A 7,500-nucleotide genomic window follows, 5' to 3' on the forward strand; every position below is an offset into this window, starting at 1 on the left:
GTGGCGATGATTCGTTCTATAATAGAAATACCCGTCGTAGCGATTCGGCCGAGACACCCGCCACGAAACACTCTCTCGTCGTGGAATCCCCGCGTCGGAGAGTAAAACGCGCGAAGGCTTACTATGAGAGAAGAAATAGTATATGCCGGTGGTTCGCGTGTGTAGGCTCTATACGAAATTGCGATTCAAGAGAGTAGGAAAAGACGCGATGAACCACGATTTCCGTGCGTCTTACGTCTCTCGACGATGGGACGATCCACGCGAAGAGTTGTTACGTGCTCGCGCGAGGTGCGATAGCGTCGATTCGCTTTTCTGTACGGGGAGAAATAGAACGATGAGCTGACTTATCGGGTCTTCGTTGGAATTACCGTCGCTGGCATTGTAAACTCCAGATGACCTTGTGATTCCTTCGTCGGGCACTGGTAAAGGGTGGCGATGATTCGTTCTATAATAGAAATACCCGTCGTAGCGTTTCGGCCTAGTCACCCGCCACGAAACACTCTCTCGTCGTGGAATCCCCGCGTCGGAGAGTAAAACGCCGAAGGCTTACTTATGAAACTTACGTCTCTCGACGATGGGACGATCCACGCGAAGAGTTGTTACGTGCACGCGTATGGTGCGATTGCGTCGATTCGCTTTTCTGTACGGGGAGCAATAGAACGTTGAGTTGACTTATCGGGTCTTCGTTGGAATTACCGTCGCTGGCATTGTAAACTCCAGATGACCTTGTGATTCCTTCGTCGGGCACTGGTAAAGGGTGGCGATGATGCGTTCTATAATAGAAATACCCGTCGTAGCGTTTCTTCCGAGTCAACCCGCTCACGAAACACTCTCTCGTCGTGGAATCCCCGCGTCGGAGAGTAAAACGCGAATTCATAGTATGGAAACTTACGTCTCTCGACGATGGGACGATCCACGCGAAGAGTTGTTACGTGCACGCGTATGGTGCGATTGCGTCGATTCGCTTTTCTGTACGGGGAGTAATAGAACGTTGAGTTGACTTATCGGGTCTTCGTTGGAATTACCGTCGCTGGCATTGTAAACTCCAGATGACCTTGTGATTCCTTCGTCGGGCACTGGTAAAGGGTGGCGATGATGCGTTCTATAATAGAAATACCCGTCGTAGCGTTTCTTCCGAGTCAACCCGCTCACGAAACTCTCTCTCGTCGTGGAATCCCCGCGTCGGAGAGTAAAACGCGAATTCATACTATGAAAACTTACGTCTCTCGACGATGGGACGATCCACGCGAAGAGTTGTTTACGTGCACGCGTATGGTGCGATTGCGTCGATTCGCTTTTCTGTACGGGGAGAAATAGAACGTTGAGTTGACTTATCGGGTCTTCGTTGGAATTACCGTCGCTGGCATTGTAAACTCCAGATGACCTTGTGATTCCTTCGTCGGGCACTGGTAAAGGGTGGCGATGATGCGTTCTATAATAGAAATACCCGTCGTAGCGTTTCTTCCGAGTCAACCCGCTCACGAAACTCTCTCTCGTCGTGGAATCCCCGCGTCGGAGAGTAAAACGCGAATTAATACTATGAAAACTTACGTCTCTCGACGATGGGACGATCCACGCGAAGAGTTGTTTACGTGCACGCGTATGGTGCGATTGCGTCGATTCGCTTTTCTGTACGGGGAGAAATAGAACGTTGAGTTGACTTATCGGGTCTTCGTTGGAATTACCGTCGCTGGCATTGTAAACTCCAGATGACCTTGTGATTCCTTCGTCGGGCACTGGTAAAGGGTGGCGATGATGCGTTCTATAATAGAAATACCCGTCGTAGCGTTTCTTCCGAGTCAACCCGCTCACGAAACTCTCTCTCTCGTCGTGGAATCCCCGCGTCGGAGAGTAAAACGCCGAAGGCTTACTATGAAACTTACGTCTCTCGACGATGGGACGATCCACGCGAAGAGTTGTTACGTGCACGCGTATGGTGCGATTGCGTCGATTCGCTTTTCTGTACGGGGAGTAATAGAACGTTGAGTTGACTTATCGGGTCTTCGTTGGAATTACCGTCGCTGGCATTGTAAACTCCAGATGACCTTGTGATTCCTTCGTCGGGCACTGGTAAAGGGTGGCGATGATGCGTTCTATAATAGAAATACCCGTCGTAGCGTTTCTTCCGAGTCAACCCGCTCACGAAACTCTCTCTCGTCGTGGAATCCCCGCGTCGGAGAGTAAAACGCGAATTCATAGTATGGAAACTTACGTCTCTCGACGATGGGACGATCCACGCGAAGAGTTGTTACGTGCACGCGTATGGTGCGATTGCGTCGATTCGCTTTTCTGTACGGGGAGCAATAGAACGTTGAGTTGACTTATCGGGTCTTCGTTGGAATTACCGTCGCTGGCATTGTAAACTCCAGATGACCTTGTGATTCCTTCGTCGGGCACTGGTAAAGGGTGGCGATGATGCGTTCTATAATAGAAATACCCGTCGTAGCGTTTCTTCCGAGTCAACCCGCTCACGAAACTCTCTCTCGTCGTGGAATCCCCGCGTCGGAGAGTAAAACGCGAATTCATAGTATGGAAACTTACGTCTCTCGACGATGGGACGATCCACGCGAAGAGTTGTTACGTGCACGCGTATGGTGCGATTGCGTCGATTCGCTTTTCTGTACGGGGAGCAATAGAACGTTGAGTTGACTTATCGGGTCTTCGTTGGAATTACCGTCGCTGGCATTGTAAACTCCAGATGACCTTGTGATTCCTTCGTCGGGCACTGGTAAAGGGTGGCGATGATGCGTTCTATAATAGAAATACCCGTCGTAGCGTTTCTTCCGAGTCAACCCGCTCACGAAACTCTCTCTCGTCGTGGAATCCCCGCGTCGGAGGGTAAAACGCGATATATAATAGTATATGCCAGTGGTTCGCGCGCGTCGTCTCTGAGATACGCGGTCGACAGAGTTCCGAAAACACGTGATGTGCCACGATTTCCGTGCGTCTTACATCTTTCGACGATGGGACGATCCACGCGAAGAGAACGTTCGTGCTTGCGTGAGGTGCAACAGCGTCGATTCGCTTTTCTGTACGGGGAGAAATAGAACGTTGAGTTGACTTATCGGGTCTTCGTTGGAATTACCGTCGCTGGCATTGTAAACTCCAGATGACCTTGTGATTCCTTCGTCGGGCACTGGTAAAGGGTGGCGATGATTCGTTCTATAATAGTAATACCCGTCGTAGCGTTTCGACCGATGTCACCCGCCACGAAAGTCTCTCTCGACGTGGAAACCCCGCGCCGAAGAGTAAACGCGAAGGCTTACCATACGAAAGAAAACGGTATTATACGCCTGTGGTATGTGCGTCTCGGCTCTGTGATACGCGATCGGCAGAGTTACAAAAAAACGTTGATGGGCCACGATTTCCGTGCGTCTTACATCTTTCGACGATGGGACGATCCACGCGAAGAGTAGTTACGTGCTCGCGCGAGGTGCGATAGCGTCGATTCGCTTTTCTGTACGGGGAGAAATAGAACGATGAGTTGACTTATCGGGTCTTCGTTGGAATTACCGTCGCTGGCATTGTGAACTCCAGATGACCTTGTGATTCCTTCGTCGGGCACTGGTAAAGGGTGGCGATGATTCGTTCTATAATAGAAATACCCGTCGTAGCGATTCGGCCGAGTCACCCGCCACGAAACTCTCTCTCGTCGTGGAATCCCCATGTCGGAGAGTAAAACGCGAAGGCTAACTATATATAAGAAATATATAGTATTATTTATGCCTGTGGTTCTCCGTTTGCCCTACTCTCAGATACGCGACTCGGAGAGTTACGAATAATCGTGATGGACCACGATTTCTGTACGTCTTACATCTTTCGACGATGGGACGATCCACGCGAAGAGATCATTCCTGCTTGCGTGAGGTGCGATAGCGCCGATTCGCTTTTCTGTACGGGGAGAAATAGAACGATGAGTTGACTTATCGGGTCTTCGTTGGAATTACCGTCGCTGGCATTGTAAACTCCAGATGACCTTGTGATTCCTTCGTCGGGCACTGGTAAAGGGTGGCGATGATTCGTTCTATAATAGAAATACCCGTCGTAGCGATTCGGCCGTGTCACCCGCCACGAAAATCTCTCTCGTCGTGGAATCCCCGCGTCGTAGAGTAAACGCGAAGGCTTGCTATAGAAGACTATAGTTTATACGCCTGTGGTTCACCGGTTGCCTGCTCTCCGGGGTACGCGATCGCGCAGGAGTTACGGAAGAACTTGATGGGCCATGATCTCCAAGCGGCTATATCTTTCGACGATGGGACGATTCACGCGAAGAGAACGTTCGTGCATGCGTGAGGTGCGATAGCGTTGATTCGCTTGTCTGTACGGGGAGAAATAGAACGATGAGTTGACTTATCGGGTCTTCGTTGGAATTACCGTCGCTGGCATTGTAAACTCCAGATGACCTTGTGATTCCTTCGTCGGGCACTGGTAAAGGGTGGCGATGATTCGTTCTATAATAGAAATACCCGTCGTAGCGTTTCGACCGATGTCACCCGCCACGAAATTCTCTCTCGTCGTGGAATCCCCGCGTCGGAGAGTAACCGCCGAAGGCTTGCTATAGAAGACTATAGTTTATACGCCTGTGGTTCACCGGTTGCCGGCTCTCCGGGGCACGCGATCGCGCGAAGGTTACGGAGGGACGTGAAGCGCCCGAGCAATGAAACGTCCGCAGGAGGAAACGAGCAACCGCCGAACATTGTTTCGCGACGTTTCCATAATGTATTGTCGTTTCGCTCGCATCCCGCTTCTTTCCCCTAGTTTCCTCGACGCGTAGTTTCGCAGCCTTAGTGGACGAATCATTCTCGATTCGAGGAAAGATATGCAGTGGGGCGTGCAATGAGCCCGCCAGAGACCACGATCTCCAATGCGTCTTTACATCTTTCGACGATGGGATGATCCACGCGAAGAGAACGTTCGTGCTTGCGCGAGGTGCGTTAGCGTCGATTCGCTTTTCTGTACGGGGAGAAATAGAACGATGAGTTGACTTATCGGGTCTTCGTTGGAATTACCGTCGCTGGCATTGTAAACTCCAGATGACCTTGTGATTCCTTCGTCGGGCACTGGTAAAGGGTGGCGATGATTCGTTCTATAATAGAAATACCCGTCGTAGCGATTCGGCCGAGTCACCCGCCACGAAACTGTCTCTCTTTCGTCGTGGAAACCCCGCGTCGGAGAGTAAAACGCGCGAAGGCTGTGACTGTAACATATATATATACAGTATACAATGCCTGTGGTTTTTGCGCGTGTCGGCTCTTCGGTATACGCGATCGGCCAGAGTTACGGAGGGACGGTGAAGCGCACGAGAAATTGAAACGGCCGCACGATTGGAACCGAGCAACCGTCGAACATTGTTTCGCGACGTTTCCATAATGCGTTTTCGTTTCGCTCGCATACCGCTTCTTTTCCCCTAGTCTCTGAGACGCGTTTTCGAGCCGTTCTTCTACTATCGATTCTCGTAGAGAGAAGGGACCGGGTAGTCTGGAAGTGGAACCCGCATCTTGCGTGTACCGTACACGGAATTGAGAGGACCGGCCGTGAAGCTCGTTTTAAAGCCGTGCGTCTGACACCCAACTCTTGCGCGCCAATTTCGCGGCAAGAGATAATATGGGACGAATGACCGGCAAAGAGCCAGCTGTGAAGTCTGTTTTTTTAATCGAATCCGTGGACGTGTGTATGCCGTAGCGTCGCTCGTCGTGTTCGTTCATGGTCGTTCCGAGAGAAAGAACGAAAGCGGTAACGAAGGGACCGGCCGTGAAGCTCGTTTTAAAGCCGCGCGTCTGACACCCAACTCTTGCGCGCCAATTTCGCGGCAAGAGATAACATGGGACGAATGACCGGCAAAGAGCCAGCTGTGAAGTCTTTTTTCATTATTTGCTTTCAATCGATCGATCGGTACGATTCGTGCAACGTTTCGCGCGATGCGACGCGAAAACATGCGCGCAACAATAGATGCGTCTGATCGGAAGAACGCGAGGGTCGACTGCACGCGATGGATTCAGTATCGGGTAGGATACAAAATATATCCCCGTCGTTTCCACGCGTGCGAGTCTTCTGCGTCTTTCGCGGGTTTTTGAATGCACTATACGCCCGGAACGTCGAGAAATATATACATATTACTTGAACGTTTTTCGTCTCGAAAGGCTTCGGTGTCGTCTCCAAGGCGACGCCTGAATCTCCTTCGCGCGCTGGTCGGAGATTCAGGTATCAACTTTTATCTTCTCTTTGAAAGAAGAGAGATATTAGGTCGAACAAATGAGAATAAAATTATATATGTGAAATATAAAATTTATACGATTACCCTGAACGGTGGATCACTTGGCTCGTGGGTCGATGAAGAACGCAGCTAATTGCGCGTCAACGTGTGAACTGCAGGACACATGAACATCGACATTTCGAACGCACATTGCGGTCCACGGATACAATTCCTGGACCACGCCTGGCTGAGGGTCGTTTACGTACCATACACTGCTTGCGTAGCTCTGTCAAATCCCCGCAGTCGTTCACCTCTTCGGATCGAACGTTTTTTTACCGAAGGGCGCAAAGAACGTTTCTGAGTCGGGTTAAGAGAAGGATGCTACGTACGAGCGAACGATGGGTGTCTCGTCGGCGTTTGTCGCGGACACGCGAAAATTCTGTGAATTTCACGGACAGTGTACGTTCTAGTTGTTGCAAAACGATCGGAATCGTTTGTATGGACTCGCGTGAGTGTTCGCGGCGTCGTGCGTCGTTCAATTACGACCGCCCGCGGATACCGCTCCACTGCGATATGGATCTGAGCGACAACTTTTTCGGCTGTTCGTGAGATGAACGGTTTCGTGTGTTTAGAAAAATTTTTTTTCCCGCGCTCCCGACGTCACCTGAAATGATGCGTCAGAGGTGAAAGAAAATATTAAGAAGTCGAGAGAGAGAGAGACTACACACGTTTTATTCATATTTTGTATACCGTGCGTGAGACGGATGTGCACGACACGTCGTATGTCGGTATATTACCGACTGGCCCCAGGGAGATTGTTTTCTTCCTCTCTTACGAATGAGATGTACGTTTCGGAGGATCGTCGTTACCGAAACACACGGCAAAACGAGACTTCTCGCAGCAGAACCTTTATACACAATACACATCGACTCTTTTTACCCCGAGAGAGAGAGAAAAGGTGTATTTCTTTTTTTTATTTTTCGAATTCGACGCACGAACGCTTTGACGACTGGAGAAAAACACGGTGTGTGTTAAAATCGTGCGGGACGAGCATGCGTATTCGTAACGGGTCGAATAGTTCTTATTCCCCGTCGTCGCGTGTCCTCGCTGGACCACCACCGTGCGCTTCCGCCACGTTCAGTTGAATTTCGAAATATATATATATAAAAAGAATCACCATATACTCTCTTTCGGGAGGTGTATTTTTATCGGTTTCTGCTATAGAGAAGAGACGGAGATCGTGTTGTGAGGTGTAACGTTTCTGTATCCCCGTTTCGGAGGATCGTCGTTATCGGCGGAACACACGT

The 7,500-nt window shown here is 50.2% G+C and overlaps 1 non-coding gene across 1 annotated transcript; it reads left to right on the top strand.

Moving 5' to 3' along the window:
• Positions 1–6,295: 6,295 nt before the first annotated feature.
• On the top strand, positions 6,296–6,450 carry LOC143175989 (5.8S ribosomal RNA). Its single transcript, XR_013000612.1, has one exon. It is a non-coding gene; the product is annotated as a 5.8S ribosomal RNA (ribosomal RNA).
• Positions 6,451–7,500: the final 1,050 nt, after the last annotated feature.

The sequence above is a fragment of the Nomia melanderi genome, unplaced genomic scaffold (assembly GCF_051020985.1).
Source record: "Nomia melanderi isolate GNS246 unplaced genomic scaffold, iyNomMela1 scaffold0294, whole genome shotgun sequence".
In the NCBI taxonomy this organism is placed as follows: domain Eukaryota; kingdom Metazoa; phylum Arthropoda; class Insecta; order Hymenoptera; family Halictidae; genus Nomia; species Nomia melanderi.